Source organism: Bos indicus, chromosome 6, assembly GCF_029378745.1.
Source record: "Bos indicus isolate NIAB-ARS_2022 breed Sahiwal x Tharparkar chromosome 6, NIAB-ARS_B.indTharparkar_mat_pri_1.0, whole genome shotgun sequence".
NCBI lineage: Eukaryota > Metazoa > Chordata > Mammalia > Artiodactyla > Bovidae > Bos > Bos indicus.
The window spans coordinates 91,345,291-91,370,179 of NC_091765.1; the positions used below are offsets into that span (position 1 = coordinate 91,345,291).

Below are 24,889 nucleotides of genomic sequence, written 5' to 3' on the forward strand. Positions count from 1 at the left end.
TCCCAAGGCTTTCAAGATAGAAGCTAACTTATATTGTCTAAGTTTGTGCAGCGTCTTTACCTTTATAAGTTTTATTGGAACTGCGCCACTAACAATGCTAGGAACGGGACGCGCGTTAAATGAGGTCACGAAAGGGGTGTGGAATATGTAGATACGAGCAGTGACTGCTGGTCGTGTTTAAGCAACATATATATTTCCTAAGAGTTTAGACAATTTCCAGATGTCAAATGCTGCTGGTGGTAATTATCTCTTGGAAACTCTTTATACTTCAGAAGGGGAGTAGTACAGACTGCATGAGAAAAGTCGTCCTACGTATAGAGTGATTTGGATCTGATGGTGTGGTACCAAGCTTTGTTAGCAATTCATACTTACCTGGCAGGGGAGATACCATGATCATGAAGGTGGTTTCCCCAGGGTGAGGCTCATCCATTGCACTTCGGATGTGCTGACCCCTGCGATTTCCCCAAATGTGGAAAACTCGACTGCATAATTTGTGGTAGTGGGGGACTGCGTTCGCGCTTTCCCCTGGCTTTTTTTTGTCTGAAAATAGAAGTTTGGGGTTTTTGCTAGTCACTACAGTCTTTACTTTTTTTCTAACGTGTTGCAGTTTATGTTATCTATCATTTAGGTACTAAATTGATATTCTGCAGTTCCGTAATAGCACACCTAGTTATCCTGTCGTTAACTGTTTTCTAGAATTTGCTTGAGTTCACGGTCGTTGAGTTCCTGATACTCTCCCGATCTTCTTTTTTTTGTCGTTTCCTTTTTTTTTTTTTTTTGGTTTTCGATCTTTTTCCAGAGTCAGCCTTTTTTCCCATGAATCGCTTTTTCCAAAGTATTTCAGCGCGTAAAGCGCGCGGCTGGTTTTCCGTCATTAGCTCCGCCCTCTTGTGGGTGTGCGCAGAGGCGGGTGTCAGACCCAAAGCGGCCGCGCGGTTTTTGGTTTCTGATTTTCAAAGAACTACTTTCTGAGAATGCAGTACGTTAGCCGCGGCTTTCAAAGTGTTCAGAAAAGTTAGTTTTTACAGGTCGAACGTCGAAATGCAGGAGCTCCCTTTCTTTTCCTGGGAAGAACTTGCACTTTCCTCTTCTTTCTCTGCTGTCGGCCTTTCTTTGATTTTGAAGCCAGCAGTGTTAGCATCTTGTGTCCGCTGACTTCTATCTTCTCTGGTCTTTCCTATTAATAGGCCGTCTTGGTAGTTTGCTGTACTGCTCTCCGGCTCAAATCCTTAATCACATCTGCCAAAATTTCTTTTTTTGTATGAAGTAACATATTCGCTGTGGTGTTGCAGAAGACTCTTGAGAGTCCCTTGGACTGCAAAAAGATCCAACCAGTCCATCCTAAAGGAGTCCTGGGTGTTCATTGGAAGGACTGATGTTGAAGCTGAAACTCCAGTACTTTGGCCACCTCATGCGAAGAGCTGACTCATTTGAAAAGACCCTGATGCTGGGAAAGATTGAGGGCAGGAGGAGAAGGGGACGACAGAGGATGAGATGGTTGGATGGCATCACCGATTCAATGGACATGGGTTTGGGTGGACTCCGGGAGTTGATGATGGACAGGGAGGCCTGGCGTGCTGCAGTTCATGGGGTCGCAAAGAGTCAGACACGACTGAGCGACTGAACTGAACTGAACATATTTGCAGGTTCCAGAGACTGGAATGTGCGCAGTTTTGGTGGGTTGTCATTCAGCCTTCCACCTTCATAAAACCTGATTTTTTCGTCATTCTCAGGAGTGTGGAGCATGTAAATTTGCTGAGTGTCTCCGTCTCCTGTCCTTGTTCACATTGTACGTATATTTGTGATTTTCGCAGATACTCTGAGATCCAAAATATTATTGCTTGGCTTTTGTAGTACGGAGAAGTCTTTCTTTTGTAAATGACAGACTAGAACTTGCATGAAGAGAATGACCGTATATTAGGAGTGTTCAGAATCTGAAGCGGTGTCAGGCACACTTTCTACTTAAGGTGTTTGGAGAGGGGTATGAGGTGAACTACTGAGAGCTCGATGACGAGGTAAAATTGTTCAGTCGATCACTCGTGTCCGACTCTTTGCCACCTCGTGGACTGCAGCACACCAGGTTTCCCTGTCCAACACCAACTCCCGGAGTTTACTCAAACTCATGCCCATTGAGTCGGTGATGCCATCCAACCATCATCCCTTGTCGTTCCCTTCTCCTTCTGCCTTCAGTCTTTCCCAGCATCAGGATCTTTTCAAATGAGTCAGCTCTTCGCATCAGGTGGCTAAAGTATTGGAGTTTCAGCTTCAACATCAGTCCTTCCAGTGCATATTCAGGACTGATTTCATTTAGGATGGACTGGTTGGATCTCCTTGCAGTCCAAGGGACTCTCAAGTCTTCTCCAACACAGTTCAAAAGCATCAATCCTTGGGTGCTCAGCTTTCTTTATAGTCCAAGTCTCACATCCATACATGACTACTGGAAAACCATAGCTTTGACTAGAGGGACCTTTTCTTATTTGGCATCAATCTGTTGTTCCATGTCCAGTTCTAACTGTTGCTTCCTGACCTGCATACAGATTTCTCAAGAGGCAGGTCAGGTGGTCAGCTATTCCCATCTCTTTCAGAATTTTCCAGTTTATTGTGATCCACACAGTCAAAGGTTTTGGCATAGTCAATGAAGCAGAACCAGATGTTTTTCTGGAACTCTTTTGCTTTTTTCGATGATCCAGAGGATGTTGGCAATTTGATCTCTGGTTCCTTTGCCTTTTCTAAAACCAGCTTGAATATCTGGAAGTTCACGGTTCACATATTGTTGAAGCCTGGCCTGGAGAATTTTGAGCATTACTTTACTAGCGTGTGAGATGAGTGCATTTGTGCGGTAGTTTGAGCATTCTTTGGCATTACCCTTCTTTGGGATTGGAATGAAAACTGACCTTTTCCAGTCCTGTGGCCACTGCTGAGTTTTCCAAATTTGCTGGCATATTGAATGCAGCCTTTTCATAGCACTATCTTTTAGGATTTGAAATCGCTCAACTGGAATTCATCACCTCCACTAGCTTTGTTCTTAGTGATGCTTCCTAAGGCCCACTTGACTTCGCTTTCCAGGATATCTGGCTCTAGGTGAGTGATCACACCATCGTGATTATCTGGGTCGTGAAGATCTTTTTTGTACAGTTCTTCTGTGTATTCTTGCCACCTCTTCTTAATATCTTCTGCTTTGGTTAGGTCCATTCCATTTTAGTCCTTTATTGAGCCCATCTTTGCATGAAATGTTCCCTTGATAGCTCTCATTTTCTTGAAGAGATCTCTAGTCTTCCCATTCTATTGTTTTCCTCTATTTCTTTGCACTGATCACTGAGGAAGGCTTTCTTATCTCTCCTTGCTATGCTTTGAAACAGCATTCAAACAGGTATATCTTTCAGTTTCTCCTTTGCTTTCTGCTTCTCTTCTTTTCACAGCTATTTGTAAATCCTCCTCAGACAACCATTTTGCTTTTTTGCATTTCTTTTTCTTGGGGATGGTCTTGATCCCTATCTCCTGTACAATGTCACGAACCTCAGTCCATAGTTCATCAGGCACTCTATCAGATCTAGTCCTTTAAATCTATTTCTCACTTCCACTGTATAATCATAAAGGATTTGATTTAGGTCATACCTGGATGGTCTAGTGGTTTTCCCTACTTTCTTCAATTTAAGTCTGAATTTGGTAATGAGGAGTTCATGATCTGAGCCGCAGTCAGCTCCCAGTCTTGTTTTTGCTGACTGTATAGGGCTTCTCCATCTTTGGTTTCAAAGAATATAATCAATCTGATTTGGGTATTGACCATCTGGTGATGTCCATGTGTAGAGTCTTCTCTTTTGTTGGAAGAGGGTGTTTGCTGTGACCAGTGCATTCTCGTGGCAAAACTCTATTAGCCTTTGTCCTGCTTCATTCTGTACTCCAAGGCCAAATTTGCCTGTTACTCCAGGTGTTTCTTGACTTCCTACTTTTGCATTCCAGCCCCCTATAATGAAAAGGACATCTTTTTGGGGTGTTAGTTCTAGAAGGTCTTGGAGGTCTTCATAGAACCATTCAACCTTAGCTTTTCAGCATTACCAGTCAGGGCATAGGCTTGGATTACCATGATATTGAATGGTTTGCCTTGGATAGAATTGTTACAGTGGGTTTTCTTGGTTTGGAAATTTGAGAAGTTTGTGGCAGCTTTCCAACAGGTGCAAGTGTTGAGGGGTCTGATTTTCAGCGAGCGTGGCACTTCCAAAGGGAACAGTTTTCTATTATGTAACAGGTCCTGGCTGTTACTGAGCCTCTTCTGAAGCATTCATTATCTATAATCAGGACCCAGTTCCTCCCACTGAGATGATCCTTCTGATGTTCTGTCAGAAGTTCAGCTTAGCCTGAAATCTCAGTGCCAGACATCCGTGTGGGCACTGTGGGCACCATAGGGCAGTGGTCCTTGGCACCGTCGACATGGTTATCTGGGTTTATCAGGAGAGAAAAACCAGGGTTTTGGTGAGTGTTAACAGTGTATGTGTGTGTGTGGAAGACAGGGAATGAATTTATAGTTTCTTTTTATTTTCTCTATGTACTTGTGTTTTAAATATTGTTTTATTCTCTGTAGTTCTCTTTGAGGTCATTAAACAAAAGCAATCTAAGTGTTGAAAGAAAATGTTAGGTTGGTTTTTTGACCTGTACTATGTAGTTAGGCCAATGATGGTTGTGTCTGTACTGAACACAGACAGCCTTCTTTATTCTTATCCTTATTTCCTAAAAAATACAATGTAAAAACTATTTACATAGTACTTAACATTGTGTTAGGTATTATAAGTGGGCTTCCCTGGTGGCTCAGTAGTAAAGAATCCACCTGCCAATGCAGGAGATTGGAGTTGGATCCCTGGTTGGGGGAAGATCCCCTGGAGAAGGAAATGGCAACCCACTCCAGTATTCTTGGCTGGAGAATCCCATGGACAGAGGAGCCTGATGGGCTACGTGCATGTGGGCCCAAAGGGTCAGACAGGACTGAGCAACTGAGTACCCACCATGTATTATAAGTAATTTAGAAATGATTTAAAGTATTCAGGGAGGAAGGATGTGTATAGGTCATATGCAAATACTAGGCCATTTTATGTAAGGAACTTGAGCACCCCCAGGTCTTAGTATCTGTGGGGGGTCCTGGAACCAATCTCTGAGAGCAGAGGGACCTCTGTGCTTCCAAAAATCCATTTAGAGCTGTGGGTCTCAAACCCCCACTACATGTTAGGACCACCCCAGGCAACTAAAAAATGGTGATGCTCTGGTTCCTTCCGCAACCAAAGATGGTCAATTCAGTAGGCTTGGAATGGGACTTTGGTGTATTTAAAGTCCCCAGATGATTCTGAAGTGGAGCCGGGGCTGGGTAGTTCTGGATAAGCATTTTCGTACAGGACCCAGCTGTCAAGATGCATGTAACATATCCTTTATTAGCCAAGTAAATATTTGCTTTACTAAGTCCTTCCTCTGTTCATTCTCAGTGCTCATGAAACTGTAATTTACAGCCCTTAGGGTATCTGCTATACCATCAAATATATTTCATTATATTTAATAGCACCCTCCCAGCGATGGCAAATACTGCTTCAAAGCAGTGAGAATCAGAAGAGGACAGAAGCCCAGAGTGTCCTGTTCTCATCTGTTTCCCCTAAAACTGAGGAGATACTTAAAATTTTTGGATGGATAGGTGAACAAACAGAGTTAAGATCATATAGTGAACTACTGAACTTGAATTTATTTATTGCTTTTTAAAAAGATACTTATTTTTAAAATGTTTTTCAAACTTTAAACTTTTTATTTTTTACTGTTTTTTTTTTTTTTTTTGTATACCAAAACAAAACTAACCATGTTATGATGGTTTCAGGTGGACAGTGAAGGGACTCAGCCATACATATACATGTATCCATTCTCCCCCAAAACTCTCCTTCTATCCAGGCTGCCTAACAGCATAACATTGAGTAGTGAACTTGAATACATTTAAAGACTAGAGTATTGCATTTAAAGACTAGAGAATACATTTAAATAACTAGATTAGAAATATCTGTGTGTGAGAATGCTGATCTGGGTCTAATCACATAAGTGATAACAGGAGTAAATGTAAGTGAGGCCCCGTCTTTCTGTCCAAGGGTTCAAGCACAGAAGACATCTGCCATGTTTTTAGCAATGCGTGGAAAGGACTTTGTGGTTACCCAGAGAGACAGCCCTGGATCATATTAACAGGTGTAGGATCTGGAATGTCAGAAGCAATCATCCCACTTTTGTCCTCTTCCACATCACATCTGTGGTATCATGTGCGGTTCTGAAAACCACCATTGAGGGTGGGGACAATATAAAAACTAGAGGATATTTGGCAAAGACTCCCAGGTTGTGGGGGGAAAAATCAAACCATGTCACACAGAGAATAGTTGGAGGACTGGACAAGTTTTGCTTGGAGGAATGCAGGACTGTTTAAGTTATTTTTATTTATTTGAAAGGTTACATTGAGAAAACAGACTGGATTTATCGGATATGACCACAAAGAGTGGATTAGAACCAAATTTTAATTCCATACAAAGAATAACTTTTTCCAAGATCAAAGTTAGCCAAGAAAGGACTATGGAATGGCTCTCTTTCATAGACTGAGGTATTCTGGCTGCTGTCTATATGTCAGTGATATTGTGGAGGAACACTTAATCAGGGGCTCCTGATTAAATGCAGATACTTCTTGGGTTGGTCCCCAGTGGAGCCTGATCTTACCTGCGTTTCTAACAAGCCCCCAGGTCATGTCGACTCAGTAGCCTCTAAGGTTCTTTTCAAGTCTGAGACTTTGACTTTTATGAAGTTGATTGTGTGTCCTCTCCTCTGGGCTTCCAGGTGGCGCCAGTGGTAAAGAACTTACCTGCCGGTGCAGGAGACAGAAGAGATGAGGGTTCCATCCCTGTGTCTGGGATGATCCCCTGGAGGAGGGCACGGCAACTCACTCCAGTATTCTTGCCTGGGGAATCCCACGACAAAGGAACCTGGTGGGCTCTCTCCACAAAGAGTCGGACACAACTTAGAGACGTAGCATGCACACACACCTTTCCTATGCAGACTTCATTTCCTTTGATTTCTAAGTATAGCCTGTTGCAACCTGGTGTAAGGAGAGACCTTTGGGAAACTTCCCAACAAAACCAAAGTCCCCTGTGAATGTCATGCAGTGGTTTTTCACTGAGGAAGAACAGAAAGGACTAATAGACTGTGACCATTGTTCTTAGTTCAGAGGTGCCAAACCATTCTCTTTCCTGAAAAGTGGGCCTGGTATTTGTAGAGATGGAGAATGAGTCATATGTATAAAATCTTTCTTCCTTTTTGCTTTGTACATCTGTATAAACAGATCAGGGAGAAACTTGTAACTTTGCCTCTCAAATAAGACAACAATAAATTTTAAGTACATTTCTTCATGGCTTCATCAGTTTCCCTCCCAGTTAAAAGGGTCAAAACGCTATCTCCTCTTGCTGGAAAGCATCCCAGAAGTCTTTCAAGGGCTTGGATGTAGGCTGGGGATGGTCCTGTCACCTCTCACCTCCCATGTTTGGCAGAGACTGCAGGCTGCATACCTCTCCCCGAAATTCTTTTTCCTTCCTTCCTTTGTCATAGAACCTCTGATTCTTAACTATAGGCCTGTGACTTCCCAGAGAAAGAGATCCTGTTTCTGAGATTCCTTTGCTCATTTTCCTGATCTATCTTTAAATGTCAATAATGATGGAAAATGACATTCCACTCAGGAATAATAGGAGTGATAAAAGCATTTTTTTAATGAAGTATTGCTGTTTTATCCAGGATACTGAAAAGGGTGTGCTGTGGTCCAAGGAACAGAGAGAGTCTTTGATCATCAATTGTGATAAACAGTGCAGGAGAAAGAATGCTGTGTTTGGCTAGGAAGTCTCTGTGGAACTTCATGAATCACATGTCTCCCCGTCTGTTAGGGGTAAAGGGCCCTGGTGGGGTAAAGGGGCCTGATGGAGTAGGAGTCAGAGGAGGAGCAATTTCTGTCACTGGTGAGGACGGTAGCATGGAGTCTACGGTAGTCCGTCTGTTCACTGGTGGTTTCCTCTGATAAGACAAAAATCAAGACACAAGAATGCATCTATAAATATTCAACATATAAATATTACATAGCCACTACTTGAATAATAAAACATTGTTAAATTTATTATAGATAAGAGAATTTTCAACCAGTGCCATTTTTTAAAAAGTTTTATTAAAATTATCAGCTTCTTCTAGTTCTCTGTATGTGTAGGACAGTTAATGAAATTTCGCATTGTTTGTATTTGATCGTTGAAAAGAAAATCTACTTTCTTTCCAACCTGTTGTTCCAGCCAATCCCTTTGGAAAGAACAACTGGAAGAGTTGGAACCCCCACCGCCACAAATGTTTAAGCAGGCTTCTGAAGGTAGCAGAGTTATAAGAAAGTGAGGTTATGGACTCGAGATTGCGGGGAGGCAAGAATCCCAGGGAGGCAATTGATAATCCCAAAAGTAGTGGCTGAAAGGCTGGAAGCTGAGCAGGACTTCTAACAAACTCACAGGGCTAGGGGACAAAAGTTCCAAGTTCAGGGGCTGCCTGGGAGAAGGACTGAAGGAAGGGCATGGCAACCCTCTCCAGTATTCTTGCCTGGAGAATCCCATGGACAGAGGAGCCTGGTAGGCTATACACGTTCCTGGGGTTGCAAAGAGTCGGACACGACTGAAGCAACTTAGCACGCAGGGAGAAGGAGACTTAATAAGTAACCAGTCTTACAGCTAGAACTCCAAAGACCTCACCCTGGGAATAAGAATGAGCCAGGGGGACTTGTTCTAATCAACTCAGTCTCCGTATGGAGCAAGGTGGTCTGTGAATGTTGTGCGCATGGTCTACACAGTCTAGGAAAAAAAAAACTTTCTCTTTGGAGGAAGGCAATTTCATCTAGAACCTCAAATTGTCTACAGTTTTCAAAACAATGTTAACTGCTCAATCCACAACAACCAGGTTTAAAAAAAGTGTCAGAGGGAGTGGTGGGGGACAAGACTGGACTGACAACGAAAAAAAAAATTAGATCAGAGAGGCAGACCCTCAGGAGATCCAAAGAGTTGTAATTACTAGACACTGACTTTAAAATAGCTATGATTAAAACGCTCAAGGGATTAAAAGATAAGATGGTGACTTTGACATAAAATGGACATTTTAGAGCTGAAAAGTGGAAGGAAAGAAATACAATATGTTTAAGAAATTATGATTTATTAAATGGTTTCACATGTTTATATATATGAATATATGTATTTTTTTTAAATTGAAGTTCCTTCTCAGATATTATTAGTAGGATACACGTAATGAAAATTTGAGAGGACTTTGGCTTAATAACTGTCTTCAACATTTTCAAAAAATTCTAAGGCTTTTCAAACAAATTCACAAGTGTTAGTCCTTCCATTAATTAGTAATTTTGTTAGTATGTGGAACATTCATCATTCATAATAAGTGACTTAAAGTTGTATCAAAAACAAGATATAAATGGGAAATTAGCCAATATTATGATGACAAACCCTCAAACATGATTTCATGTTTCCTTTGTCTTTCCCTTTATTTTCTTGAGCCTTCATTCTTCTCTCAAGTGCTGATAATGATAGAAAAATCAAGAATGAAAACTTACACAGGTATTGCAGAGTTCATAAAGCCTCTGAAGGCACTGTAAGGGAGAAAAGAAAAACCAAAACAGTTATCTGACACTTAATTGTTAGGAAATTTTGCTTCTGTTCAAAGATATTTTTTTAAGTTCTCAAAAAGAAAATTACTTCCAAGAGGAAATTACAAAAATTACTTTAAGGTCTGTGAATAACAAAGGGGCTGTTGTAATGTTAATTGGACAATCATATGAAGAGAATGGAGTTAGGAGTTAGCTGAGAAGAGTACTGGTACAAAAATTTTCCAGAAATTAGCAGCCTCACTAAAAAAAAAAAAAAAGGCAACAAGGATCCATAGAAACATAGAGATTCATCCCTGCCTATGAAAGGAAAGGGCAGTTAAGTACTAAGGTGAGGAACAGAGAGCTGTATACTTTGGCAGTTCTCTCTGAGCAGAAACCTGAGCTTTCAAAGATGTTCCAAGCATCTTCAGGGAGATGCGAAGAAGCAAGCAATATACCAAGAAGCTGCCATCTACAGATCAAAAAGTCTATACGAAACATAATTCCTGAAAATAAGTATAAATTGATCTCTGAGCTTGTTTAGCAAAAAAAAAAAAAAAGACAAAGACATTTGTCAGTTGAGATAAAGTGTTCTAAAAGGAATTAATCGCACGTGTAACTTTTTAATGAGGACTTTTAGATATTAGATTGAATGAGTTTACCATGTGATACAGGAATAGTTGATATGGGCTCATTCTGTGATGTATCCTCTGAAAAGTAAAGACGTAATATTAAGTTGTAAAAACAAAATATCCTGATGATTTCTGGGTTCTAGATTATTGAAGTCAGATTACGCTAAACTTGTAAAAGCAGTTTGGTGACTTATGTTGTCCCCTTATTTGCAAAAGAGAAGAATCTAAATCAGTTGCACACTGAGAACGGTGGTGTTCACTCAGACAAGAGATAACTATTTTCACAGGCCTAGAGAGGTCTGTTTCTCTGGAGATGATTTTCCCAACTGGCAGGAACTGTCCACAGAATTCCTAGCCATGCCAGTGAGGCTGGTTCCTATGCTTCCCACCTTAGATTTCTTTCATTTTTACCTTGGAGAAAATATATATTTTTTTATGCTTTTCAAATATAGTTGATTTACAGTATTGTATTACTTTCTGCTGTACAGCACACTGACTCAGTTAGGCATATATATTCTTTTTCATGTTCTCTTCAATATAGGACGTTGAATGTAGTTCCCGTGTAGTATATAGTAGAACTTTGTTGTTATCCATTTTATGTGGGGGCTTCTCTAATAGCTCAGACTGTAAAGCATCTACCCGCAGTGTGGAAGACCTGACTTTGATCCCTGGATTGGGAAGGTCCTCTAGAGAAGAAAATGGCAGCTGTCTCCAGTATTCTTGCCTGGAGAATTCCATGGACAGAGGAGCCTGGTGGGCTACAGTCCATGGGGTCATAAAGAGCTGGACACGACTGAGTGACTAACACACACATTCTATACATAATAGTTTGAATCTGCTAATCCCAAACTCACAGTCCATCTCTCCTCCATCCCACTTTCCCTTGGCAACTACAAATCTGTTCTTTATGTCTATGAGTCTATTTCTGTTTTGTAGATAAGTTCATTCGTGTCGTATTTTAGACTCCACACATAAGTGATATCATATTATATTTGTCTTTCTCTGTCTGACCTAACTTCACTTGGTATGATAATCTCTAGGTTCATCTGTGTTGCTCCAAATGGCATTATTAATATTTCATTCTTTCTTATGACTAATACTCCATTGTATATATACTACATCTTCTCTATCCATTCATCTATCAGTGAACATTTAGGTTGCTTCCATGTCCTGGCTATTATAAATAATGCTGCTATAAACACAGAGGTGCACGTATCTTTTCAAATTATAGCTTTGTCTGGATATATGCCCAGGAGTGGAATTGCTGGATCATATGGTAGTTCTATTTTTATTTTTCTGAGGGACCTCCATACTGTTCTCCATAGTGGCTGCACTAATTTACATTCCCATCAACAGTGTAGGAGGGTTCCCTTTTCTAAGAGAAAATCTTGTAATCATACTTTATGCTCCTGAAAATATTACTTCTTGAAAATGTCTCACATATTTTCTCTTTAAATCACATTTTCCTGCTGCTGCTGCTGCTGCGAAGTCGCTTCAGTTGTGTCCAACTCGGTGTGACCCCAGAGACAGCAGCCCACCAGGCTCCCCCATCCCTGGGATTCTTAAGGCAAGAACACTGGAGTGGGTTGCCATTTCCTTCTCCAATGCATGAAAGTGAAAAGTGAAAGTGAAGTTGCTCAGTCGTGTCTGACTCTTAGCGACCATATGGACTGCAGCCTACCAGGCTCCTCTGTCCATGGGATTTTCCAGGCAAGAGTACTGGAGTGGGGTGCCTTTGCCTTCTCCCACATTTTCCTAGGAGACCACAAATATTCCTAATTTAGGTGGTTTTTAAAACACACACACACACACACACACACAATCACCTGCCAGTTTAAGAAGTAATCATGGTGAATTCCAGGATAAAATTCTTGTACCTGTGAAAATTGAGAGACAGAATATGGAGACTGAGGAAACAGATGTAATGATAATAATAGTAATTAACTAGGAAGCTTGGACTTTGAGTTCCCAAAAGGCAGGGACTATGTTTTGTCATCTGAGTAGTTCTGGCACCTTGCATGATCGCCCATCTCAAGAAACATTTGTTTTTAAAATAAGCAAATGAATATTGTATCTGTTAACATCAGTCACTAATCTGTTTTAGTACCAAAAATATTATCTCAAGTATAAGCATACCTAGTTTTATTGTGCTTCACAGAGAGTACATATTTTTCAAAACAAATCGAAGGTTTGTGGCAACCCAGTGACGAGCAGGACTACTGTCCATGTTTCCACTAGCACTCTCTCACTTCGTGTCTCTGAGTCACATTTGGGTAATTCTCAAGTGTTTCAAGCTTTTTCATTATTATATTTGTCATGGTGATCTGTGCTCAGTGATCTTTAATGTTACTACTCTGACTTGCTAAAGGCTCAGATGATGGTTAGTGTTTTTTAGCAATAAATTATTTTTCAATAAAAGTGCATATAGGAAAAATTTAAGCAAACAAAAAATATTAAGGTGCACACTGTTTTGCAGACATAACGCTGCTGCATACATACATAATAGGTTATAATATAGACATAACTTTTATATGCACTGGGAAGCTAAGAAATTCGTATGACCTGCTTTCTTGAGATAGTTGCTTTATTGTTGTGGTCTGGAACTGAACTCGCTGTATCTCCGAGGTAAGCCTGTAATCGTCTCATTGTGTTCACTTTCTGCTTTGTTCACAGTAACAACCTGAGCTGCAGTCTTCCTAAACCACCATGGGGCTTCCGATCATCTCAGAGTTCAAGGGCTTCTCCAGAGCAGTCAACGCCCCTTCCTCCACCAGCACTTCTCAACCTTGGCTGCCCAGTGGAACAGTCACCTGGGAAGATGATAAAAATCCTGATGCCTGCATCACACCCCAGGGCAATTAAGTCAGGCTTGGGAGGGCAGGACCCAGGCCTTAGGACTTCGTAAAGTTTCCCAAGCAATTCCAAAGTGCAGCCAAGATTGAGAACCACAGCTGTGCTCTGAGGCCAGGCGAAGTTCCCTGCTACGTTTGACTCAAATCTTTTGCTTTTCTGACAGTCTTCTTTTGCTTTTCTAACTGGTTTTTTTTTTTTTTAATATTTATTTGTATTTATTTTTTTGTCTCCTGTGGGTCTTTTGCGGCATGTGGGATCTAATTTCCTGACCAGAGATCGAACCCAGGCCCCCTGCCTGGGGAGCTCGGAATCTTAGCCACTGGGCCAGTAAGGAAGCCCTCTAACAGGGTTTGTAAAGATACCTTGAAAGAGCTACTTTTAGCTCCAAAGAAACTTAAAAGGGAGACTGTGACTTTGACTCCAATGATAGATTTTTTTTTTTTTGAAGATTGAGTATTAAAGTTTAGAATGCGTGAACCAAGGCTGATTTGCAGAAATAAACATTAAGAGGTTACTTACTGGTGTGCAGTGAGCCGTGACCAAAAGCAAAGTGATCAGAAACACCACTTTCATCTTTAGACTCTATCTGTAAGTAAAACAAGAGTATTAATTCTTAACTTAGAAAATATGTAACCCTTTCCTGCTTATGGAGCCTGACCCTGGATCAGGCACTTTCTTAAGAAACTTGGCTGAAGCTTATCCTATTAGGAACCAAAGGATGTATAGAGTAGAGATTCTGGAAGATAATTTTGTTGTTGTTGTTTAGTTGCTAAGTCTGTTAAACAATTGGAATATAGATTATGATTCACATGCCTTATGAATGGTGTGTGGCTCTAATTCAAGATCTACATCATACACACACACATTCAGGTACAGTATGAAACATTTCATAAAGGGAAAGTTGTTCAGTCGTGTGTGACACTTTGTGACTCCATGGACTGTAGCCGGCCAGGCTCCTCTGTCTATGGAATTCTCCAGGCCATTTCCTGGAGAGTTAGTTGCCATTTCCTTCTCCATGGGATCTTCCCAATCCAGGGATCAGACCCAGGTCTCCCACATCGCGGGCGGAGTCTTTACTGCCTAAGCCACCAGGGAAGCCCAAGAATACTGGAGTGGGTAGCTTATCCCTTCTCCAGTGGATCTTCCTAACTCAGGAATCAAACTGGGGTTTCTTGCATTGCAGGCGGATTTCATACTTATTAGCAATATTTACCTAGTGAGTTTAAAAGAATATTGGTCTATTAGCTGTTTATAAAAACACAGTTTTTGAAATACAGTTATTATTCCATTTGATTCTTACAGTGACTTTGATAGGTAGATAGTAGTATAATATCCACTTATAAGTGGGTATTTGTCTTGTCTATACTCATATTATGATATAGAGGGTTTATTTGATGTGATAGTAAATTCTAATAGATTCACGGTTTTCTGTTTTCTGCTATATCATGGTAACTTTTATTTCAATCATTTTCATTTTTCTTGAAAGCAAGAAAAAAGCTACACTGTTATGAGAACATCTTTTAAATGGTATACAAAATGCCCTTTATTGTTGTTTTGTGGGAAGAGAAGAGAGATGAGGCATTCTGAAGATAAATAATTGTTTTCCTTCTCCATAAGAATGCTATAATTTTTACCAACAGTATATTAATTGATTCATTTTTGTAAGAGGGGTCACTTGGTAAATGTTTATTATAAAAATTAATTCTGTCATTTGGAATATTTTTTACAAAGGGAGCTATAATTTTAAAATAAATCAAAACAGAAAATGACAACGCATATCCAATAACCATAGATCTGTGAAATGCCATAAAAGAATATGTCTTGAAACAAGCTGCCAATGATTGATTTTTAAAAATCCATCTTTGAGGTTAAATTATATTTGAAATGGGGAGAGAGCCTTCAAGAGGATGATATCAAGACCAAATTCTTGTAACTATTATTGCCTACTGGAAGGCTTGCATCCTTTATGTTCCCCTCTTATAACTGTTGATTGATGCTCCTCTTTTTTTCCATATATTCATTGCTCTAAATATGGAGGAGGGAAATAGGCATAACTTCTAAAATTCCACCTATGTAGGATTTTTGTGATTGCTCTTTTTCTATAATTTGTGTTCACTCACTATTTTAAAACCCTAATACAACCCAGAACAAGTATCAGAGTAACATATTTAAAATAAATAAAATGTGAGTCCATGGGATAATATTTAAAGAGTTAAAAACATAGGCCACATGACTATAAAAGAGAATTAAAATGTTATTGTCAATAAATTAAATTCTTTAATTCTCAGCCTTTCCAGTTGTCTATATTTTTGATAAAATAATAAAATTTATAATTGAAAGGATATTTATTACCTTGTACACCAGGAAAAACAGAATGTTCAAGATGGTTGAGATTTCCTTGACGCCTCGTTTCCAGAGGATCTGGATAACTGGAAGGTATTTATATATGTGGATTCTAATGACGTGTAGTATCAGCACATTAAAAACCAATGAGTCCTCATGACCCTCATTTGCATGGGACTAGGATAGGGCCAATACTTCATTCTTGGCGGGGCCAAGACACTTGTCTCTGATCGGAATACGTTTTTGTGGTTGTTCTTGAGATATGAATAATTCAGGAGACCTAGGGTTTTGCTAATGAGCAATCAGGACAAATAATTGCAACAACTAGAAAAGTACCAAACTGTATCAGTAGCTTGGCTGAAAGATACACCTTGAGAATTTCAGCTTAAAAGATTTAAGGTAAATCCATTGACATTTGCATGAATCATGCCTTGACAGAGGAAGTCTTGTTCTGCCATCTCATTCATGGCGGAGACAAGAGGCTATGAGCTGGATAAGCGGAGGGAGCACTAGCCCCTGAGTCCAAGCTCAGCTCTGCTGGTGCTGGCGTCACTTGTTGAAGGTCAGTTCGATTTCCCACAGAGAACACACCAGGGGTCTACTTATCTCAGAGTCCAGGTCCCTGCTAACTCGGTACCAGAGAAAAGACATTCTTCCCTCCTCTGACAAAAGCTCACTCATCTCTTGCTCTGTATGTTTTGTAGGATAAATATTTAGTTCCTTTTGGAGAAGTCCTGTATTCTCCACGTCTATAGGTTTTACTTCTGTGGTCCAGGTAAATTGGTCTGCTGCTGCTAAGTCACTTCAGTCGTGTCTGACTCTGTGCGACCCCATAGATAGATGGCAGCCCACCAGGCTCCCCCGTCCCTGGGATTCTCCAGGCAAGAACACTGGAGTGGGTTGCCATCACCTTCTACGAAATTGGTCTGCAGTATTTTTTTTTTAATCAAAATCTTGGTTATTCAGTCTTGAATAACATCACCTGTGAGACACTAACAGCTTAGCTAAGGTATCACTTTGCCAAACCCAATTCCTTTCACAGTATTTCTTTCTAATGAGCAGTCTTTTATTGGGCTATATAACCTAGTTCTGTTAAAAGGTTCTAATACTTTTAAGCTCAGATGCAAAATGAAATAAAATGCAAGCTTCACAACTTTGCCTCAGAGACCTCCCATGTTCTAGCTATGAAACTATGTGAATAGTGTAATTGCCTGTAACCCAGAATTCACTCTTTTTCTCTAGTTTGATGAAACAGATTGAGCCCTTTTAAAGCAGTATCCCCTCTTCTCTTTCATCTTATCTGGAACAGAGATAGTGATGAGTGAGAAAAGTCAAAGAAACCTCTGGATCTATCATCATGGGGACCCAACCACCCTACTAAGCAGCAGCAAACAGGATAGTCTGGGAGCCATAGGAGAACCTTGTTTGTTTTTAAACCTTAAGGAAATTTTATATTCGGAAAAAAAAGAAAGGTGTGGTGTGGTGTAAGAACAGAAAATGTGGATAAAGACAGAACACGAGAGATGTGGCACCACTCACATGAGGGGCAAATTAACAGCCAACATGGCCTGCCAATGCCAGGATCACAAAACCTGGCAGCCTCCAAGGAAGAGCAGCCATTTCCAAGAAGCAACCAGTCTTGAAAGATACAGGTTTCACCTTTTCCAATCTGCTTCCTCAGGACCACAGTTGTCAGAAGACCATGGTTGTTCCTCCCGCCTTTGCAAAAGGGTGGCTGGACCGACGAGAAAACCTTGCTTGTTAATCTATCTGCATCTCCTAAAATTGAGGCACTAACTCTTGGCTTCTCAACAGTGGGGATCAAAATTTTGGTCCTTCAGGAGTAAATTTGAGGGAGTGGACCTCTCAACTTTCTGAGGTGTGACATCCCAAAGGAGTGTGTGCTTTCCCTTTGAAGATTCACAAGCTCTCAGCACTAAGAAGCACAGACTACCACCTGGAGTAGAATGTCACACTTTTTCTCAGTGTGCCTTTTGTTCTTTTTTTTTTAGTTGATTTATATATTAGTTAAAAATATACAACATAATGATTCAATATTTTATAGGTAATACTCCATTTAAAATTATTATAAAATATTGGCTATATTCCTTGTGGGTGGTGGTGGTTTAGTTACTAAGTCACATCCTACTCTTGCAACCCCATGGACTGTAACCCACCAGGCTCCTCTGTCCATGGGATTCTCCGGGCAAGAATACGGGAGTGGGTAGCCATTTCCTTCTCCAGTAAATCCTTGTATCTTATTTTATACAAAGTAGTTTGTACTACTTTAATCCCCTACCCCTATCTTGCTCTTCCCTCTCCCCACTGGTAACCATTCATTTGTTTTCTGTATCTGTGTCTATTTCTGTTTTTTTTTTTTAATATTCATTTGTTTTATGTTTTAGATACCACATATAAGTGATGTAGTATTTGTCTTTCTGTTATTTCACTAAGCATGATACCCTTCAGGTCCATCAATGTGCAAATGGGAAAATTTCACCCAGGCTTAATGGGAAGGACAGAAAAGACATTCCAAGCAAAGGGGACAGTGTGAGCCAAAACATGGAAGTGAGAAGAACATGGTGGGTTGGTGGATCCATAGGTGGTTCAGTCTTCTTAAAGGATGAGATGAAGCCGGAAGTGGCAGGAGTGTCTGCATGCACTGTGGTGTTTTAGAAATCCTGACTAATTGAGTGATTCAGAAGCCAAAAGAGATAAGCAAAAATCACCAGATTCTCATTATCCCTTAGGAAAGAGGAAACTTCAGTCATTAATGAAATCAAAAGGAAAGCGTCATGGATCAGTTGACTCAGTTTCTTCATATATTAAAATCTCTTAAAAATTAGAAAATTAGAACGCTAATTTTGTAGATAAAACTTTCATCTTTGGAGATGTCATTTTTCTAAAGCATGTTCAACCAAATACTCCTCCTGATAGAGGGGAGTATGTGAAAGTGGCTAGGAAATCCAGAAATCAAGTTTTAATCCATATTCATTTTAAGAGAATTTGGTGAACGTGTTAGTGGTTTTCCCAGTTCTGCTGAGTTTGCTGTCTACTCCGTGGAATGGTTCGTTCCAAACTTGCCTCTCAGATAAAGAGATTAATTTTGGGAATTCTTTTATAGTTTACAATGCCTTTTATTTCAAAATTCAATGCATCCAGCCAGTGTGAGTGAGGCACACCAAAGCCTCTTCCCTGCAGGTGCTCCCCTTGGGGCCGGGTCAGCAGCCAGGGCTTCCCAAGGTGGGAGCTGGTCCTTGCTTCTATGCCCTCACTGAAGAGCGAATTATCCTCACCCTTGGAGTAAACACACGTACACCATGATTACAGTTCACCCCAACTACTGCTGTGCTCAGACACGGTGTTCCCACTGTGTCATTAAAGACATTTGAATCTTGTGTTTTGTAATGAGAGGCTCCTGCCTCTTGGTCATCATAATTTTTGCTCTAAAGTCTGAACAAAACAGAAACCCCCTGAGGTGGCGGTTTTCAATATGGCCATACATTAGACTGACGTTTTAAACAATTATTTATTTACTCCTGGCTGTCCTGAGTCTTCGTTGCTGCTCAGGCTTTTCTCTAGTTGCGGCCAACAAGGGCTACTCCCTAGTTGCTGTGTGCAGGCTTCGCATTGCTCTGGCTTCTCTCGTTGTGGAGCACAGGCTCTAGGTCACACGGGTGTTGTGGTGTGTGGGCTCAGTAGTTGTGGCTCCCAGGCTCTAGGGCACAGGCTCAATAGTTGGGGCACACGGGCTTAGTTGCTGCATGGCATGTGGGATCTTCCCAAACCAGGGATCAAACCCGTGACTCCTGCATTGGAAGGTGGACTCTTTCCTACTGAGCCACCAGGGAAACCTTAGACTGACTTTTTATAATAGTTGTCGATGCCCAGTTTCTACCCCCAGACATCCTGATTATCTTAATGTCGATCTGGAATGGAGCTCAGGCATCAGTAAACAGTTGCCTCCCCAGATGATTCCAATGTGGAGAACCAGGTTCCCAGGGACCCGAACCCTGGGGTAGCTGTCCTATCTCCTCTCCCTTTGAGACTGGAGACCCCTGAGAATTCCTGCTGCTGACTGGAGGGAATCCTACTGTTGGATGGGCTGGCAGCAGGCACTTTGGCCTCTACAGCAGTTTCTTCTTGGGTTAGATTGTGGACAGGACAGCTTTTTCAAGTGGAATTAAGGATGCCGGATGACCTTGTTCTTGTGCCTAGCGACCTTGATCCTGTTCCCAGTGGCTAAGGAAATGGACCCATTACCGCAGGATTCCTGCAGACCATTCCATGGAGAGATACACAATAGTGACAGCCCACAGTCTGAGGCTGTGTGAACCTCTGGTACAAGAAACAGCTAAGCAAACGCACTAATTAGAGCTGCGTTCGCAGCTCTCCAGGGAAACACGCTGTCACTCACTTACACAGGCACGTTTGGAGAACCGTTGCTTTGGGCTGCCGGTCATGCCAAGCACGCAGTGTAGCTGAGCACATCCAGTTCTGTTTTCACTTGCTGATACATAGCAGTGACGACTGAATAAAAACTAGAATTCTAATGAATGCTGTCAGGTCCCACACTCAACAGACACGACAAAGCAGTTTTCCATGTGTCCTGTCAGTAAGATGGTAAATACAGAGATATTTGACATGCCCCCGGTCAGACTGGGAGGAAGGCCAGCATCCAATGGGTGAAGCAGATGCTCCCTGCTTAGGCTGGTGCTGTCTTTCAGTCACGTCCGACACTTTGTGATCCCATATAGCCTGCCAGGCTTCTCTGTCCCTGAGATTCTCCAGGCAAGAGTACTGGAGTGGGTTGTGATGCCCTCCTCCAGGGGATCTTCCTGACCTGGGGATGGAACCCAAAGCATCTCTTGCATTGGCATGTCGATTCTTTACCACTAACGCCACCTGAGAAGCCCCATTTAGGCTGGAGAACCAGTCTTTACCCCAACCATAAATGTAAACGGGGAAGGAAAGGCTAAGGTGATATGGGAAGCATTTGCTTGGGAGAGTTCCCTAAAAAGAGCAGTCAATACAGGGAAAAAAAACCAAAGAGGGCCTTAAGTAAGATCCTGTCTGCTTACATAGAGAAACAGCCCTGATTTGATGTAAGAGGGCTACGACCCAAGATCAAGGTTTTGCTTGAAGGAGAGGAAGAATTGCATTCGCTCTGAATACAGTATCATGTGTTGTTATTCTGGGGATCACAGAGACAAGGGATGTAGAAATGCCTTATGTTAACTGTAAAGTGTAATATCAATTTGATGGTGGTGGTTCAATACCCAGAGGACCTTGCTACTCAAAGTGTGGTCTGCAAACTATCTTCATCAGCCTCATCTAGGAGCTTATTCAAAGTGCTACTGAAAGTGCATTCTATTTTTTTCTTTAGGCTGTGCTGGGTCTTCATTGGGCATCCCTGGTGGCTCAGATAGTAAAGAATCTGCCTGCAATGCGGGAGACCCAGGTTTGATCCCCTGGAGAAGAAAATGACTACCCACTCCGGTATTCTGGCCTGGAGAATTCTACGGACAGAGGAGCCTGGCGGGCTACAGTTCACGGGGTTGCAAAGAGTCAGACACTACTGTGAGGGGTGTTGTCTAGTTGCAGCGTGCGGGGGTTGCTCTCTTGTAGCAGAGCACAGGCTCCAGGGTTCGAGGGCTTCAGTAGTTGAGGCTGAGGGCTCGGTAGTTGCTGCTCCCAAGCTCTAGAGCACAGGCTCAATAGTTGAGACGCAGGGGTCAGTTGTTCCCAGGCATGTGGGACCTTCCCAGATCAGGGATTGAAACCATGTCTCCTGCATTGGCAGGTGGATTCTTTACCACTGAACCACCAGGGCAGCCCCTGAAAGTGCTTTTAAATTGTGGCAAAAATGTACAGAAGAAGATTTGCCATTTTAACCATTTTTAAAAGTACAGTTCAGTGGCATTAGGTAATTCACATTGTTGTGCAACCTTACTATCCATCTCCGGAACTTTTTCATCTTCCCAAACTGAAACTTGTACCCTGAATATGCAAAGTCTCCAGATAATTATATGCACAAAGTTTAAGAAGCACTGGCCTGAGGGATTTCTGGCAGTAGATTGTGTGTTAAACTTAATCATAGTTTACTCTGCAGCGGATGCTGTGCTAAGTATTCTTTATCTCAATCTCATTTACCCGTAATCTCATTTAATCTTCCCAGCAACTTGACTGAAGTAGGTATTATCTATCATGAGCCCCACTTTACCGAGACAGAAACTTAAACATTTTATTCAAAGTCACACAGTGGGTAAGGGGTAGAGCTAGGGTGTCACTTGCTCTGTGCCCAGAAAGATCCCGCTCAGGTGCTTGCATTTGAGGATATGCGTTGAGGAAGAAAAGATACCTGGATATGTAGAGAAAGAGGTAAAATAAGATCTGCAAGTAAATCCATATTTCTGTGGTTTTATATAACTCATGCATCTAGTAATGAGACTTGGAGAATCTGGGACTCTACTTTCAGAGCATTATTTTACTTGTTCCTCCAGAAATTTTACTCTCAACCTGATTTTCTTTCCTTTCTTAAGCATTTCAGCAGATCCTATTTCTCTCTTTCCAGACCTTCTGGAACAAACTGGAAAGTCAAACAGGAAGTGTTTGTGGGGAATTCTGTGTGGGGTAGACTAGTGTGGTTAGGCTCACTGATCTCCTCCTTCACACCCCGTGATTTCAGGCCTTAGCGTGACTGAGGGGTGCAAACTCTGGAAAGTCTGACTTGAAATGTGAGTCAGAACACTGACCAGTCTCGTTTGTTCATGTCTGAAACTGAGAAACTTGCACAACCTCAAACTTTTTATCACCGACTCAAGGGACATGAATTTGAGCAAACTCTGGGAGATAGTGAAGGACAGAGAAGCCTGGCATGCTGCAGTCCATGGGGTTGCGAAGAGTCGGACATGACTTAGTGACTGAATAACAACAGCAAAACCTTTTATAATCAAAAAAAGATAAATCCCTTCTACGGAAGAAAAACACAACGGAAAATTCCAGGGGGATCACCTGAAATTACGTGACTTTGTCGACCACTGGGAAGTCAGGTATGGCCAGATGGCCATTTGGTGCACAGCTGGACAAGTCCTTGTCCTTTCAGAGATCAAACAGCTAGAGGGTGTCTCTAGTCATTAAAAGTTGCTTGAAAATTACATAAACCAAGACCCAGGTTTATTTTTTTTAATTGTTTTATTGGAGTGTAACTGATTTAAAATGTTGCCTTAGTTTATGCTGTACAGCAAAGTGAATTAGTTACACATTACAGGAGCCTGGTGAGCTATAGTCCGTGGGGTCACAAAAGAGTCTGACATGACTTAGTGACTAAACAACAACAACAGATACATAGATCCACTTATTTTTAAATTCTTTTCCCATATAGATCATTACAGAGTATTGATTAGACTTCCTTGTGCTATACAATAAGCCCTTTTTAGTTATCAATTTTATATATAGTAGTGTGTGGATGTCAATCCCGGTCTCCCAATTAATCCTTCTCCCCACCTTTCCCCATTGATAACCACAAGTTTTTCTACATCTGTAGCTCTACTTCTATTTTGTACATAAATTCATTTGTACCTTTTTTTTTTTTTTAAAGACCCAGGCTTGTAAAAGATTGCTTAGAACTACTCATCGAAATTGATGAGAAGACTGGTTCTCAACCCTTGAAGTTGAATCAATCACTTGTGAAGCTCTAAACAAACAAACACAACCCTATAACCAAGACCCACACCCAGAGACTGTGGTCTGGGTGGATGCCCAGGCACTGGTGTTTTTAATGTGTACCCAAGGTTGATAAACATGGAATTAGACAAAGCAAGGCTAATGTTCCGTCTTTGTATTCACAGGGCCTAACACAGTATCCGGCTCTTCATAAATGTTTATGGAATGTCTGTGTGAATAAATGAATTAGTGTTATCACATGAACTACTAATAGTATATCAAGTAGTATGTCATGTAGCACTCAAGTAATATGTTATGGGTTTAAAAATACTTTTATAGGCATCTTTCATTTAAGTCTTCTGACTCCCCTGGAAAATCCTGGGTCAGTCGTGTCCAACTCTGCAACCTCATGGACCATATCCCACAAGCTTCCTCTGGCCATGGGATTCTCCAGGCATGAATACTGGAATGGGTAGCCATTTGCTTCTCCAGGGGATCTTCCCGACCCAAGGACCGGGAGATTTTTTACCATCTGAGCCACCAGGGAAGCCCTAAGTGAATTAGTGTTATCACATAAACTATTAATAACACTTGGTAGTATGTCTTGGGTTTCAAAATATTCTTTTATATGTTCCTTTCACTTAAGTCTGTGACTCCCCTGGAAAATACAGATGTGATGCCCATTTACACTTGAGGACAGAGGCTTAATGAGATTAGGTGGTTTCCCCTCCTAAATCCCACAAAACTGATGAAAACTGTGTTTAATTCTCATCCACTGAAAAATTTCATGACTGCTATGGTTCTCATCTGGCTCTAGTAGTGCCTCTAGAAAGTTTCTCTGTTTGCTTTGTCAAGTATGTCATTTATTCCTCCCACCTTAACACTGATGTCTAACTTTATACTTTTTTTTTTTTATTTCTCATCCTGAACCCTCCTCCCTTCTCCCTCCACTTAACTTTATACTTTAAAGTAAAATTCAAACAAACTTATAAAAAAGGGTAATTAACTCATGTAATCACCCAGCTTCAACAAGAATCAACTTAGGGTCAATGTGATTTTATCTACACCCCCACACACTGCCCCCTCTTGAAACAAATACCAGTAGATATTCCAGTGTGTTTCTCTAAGGACTTAAAAACAAAATAACCTCAGTGTCATTATCATACCTAAAAAGTTAACAGTAATACCCAAATATCACCAAATATCCAGTCAGTGGGGCTTCCCTGGTGGTTCAATGTAAAGACTCTGCCTGCCAAGCAGGAGCTGCGGGTTTGATCCCCGGGTTGGGAAGATCCCCTGGAGAAGGAAATGGCAGTCTACTCCAGTATTCTTGCCTGGAGAATCCCATGGACAGAGGAGCCTGGCAGGAGACAGTCCATGGGGTCACAAAGAGTTGGACACGACTTAGCGACCGAGTAACAGCACAATCCAGTCAGTATTCACACATCTGATTGTCATTTTTTTCCCCCCAACAGTTTTTTGATTAGGGGTCTAAATAAGTTCTATATGTTGCAGTTGTTTGATATGGCTCTTAAGTCTCTTTTAATCTGAGGGTTTTCCCTTGGTCTCTTTGCTTGTCTCCTTATAATCTGTTTGTTGAAGAAACCAGGTCATATGTCACATACTGCCCCCAGTTCTCTGGGTTTTGCTGACTGTAAATCGCTCTTGTATTTCATACTGTCCTTTGGGCTCTGTAGAGCCTATAACTTAGTAGGTAGATCCAGAAGTTTGA

At 41.2% G+C, this 24,889-nt stretch overlaps 1 non-coding gene across 1 annotated transcript; it reads left to right on the forward strand.

Annotated features, from left to right (window-relative positions):
- Positions 1 to 364: 364 nt before the first annotated feature.
- LOC139183735 (U1 spliceosomal RNA) lies at positions 365 to 528 on the forward strand. The gene has a single exon (XR_011567356.1). It is a non-coding gene; the product is annotated as a U1 spliceosomal RNA (small nuclear RNA).
- The last annotated feature ends 24,361 nt before the right edge of the window (positions 529 to 24,889 follow it).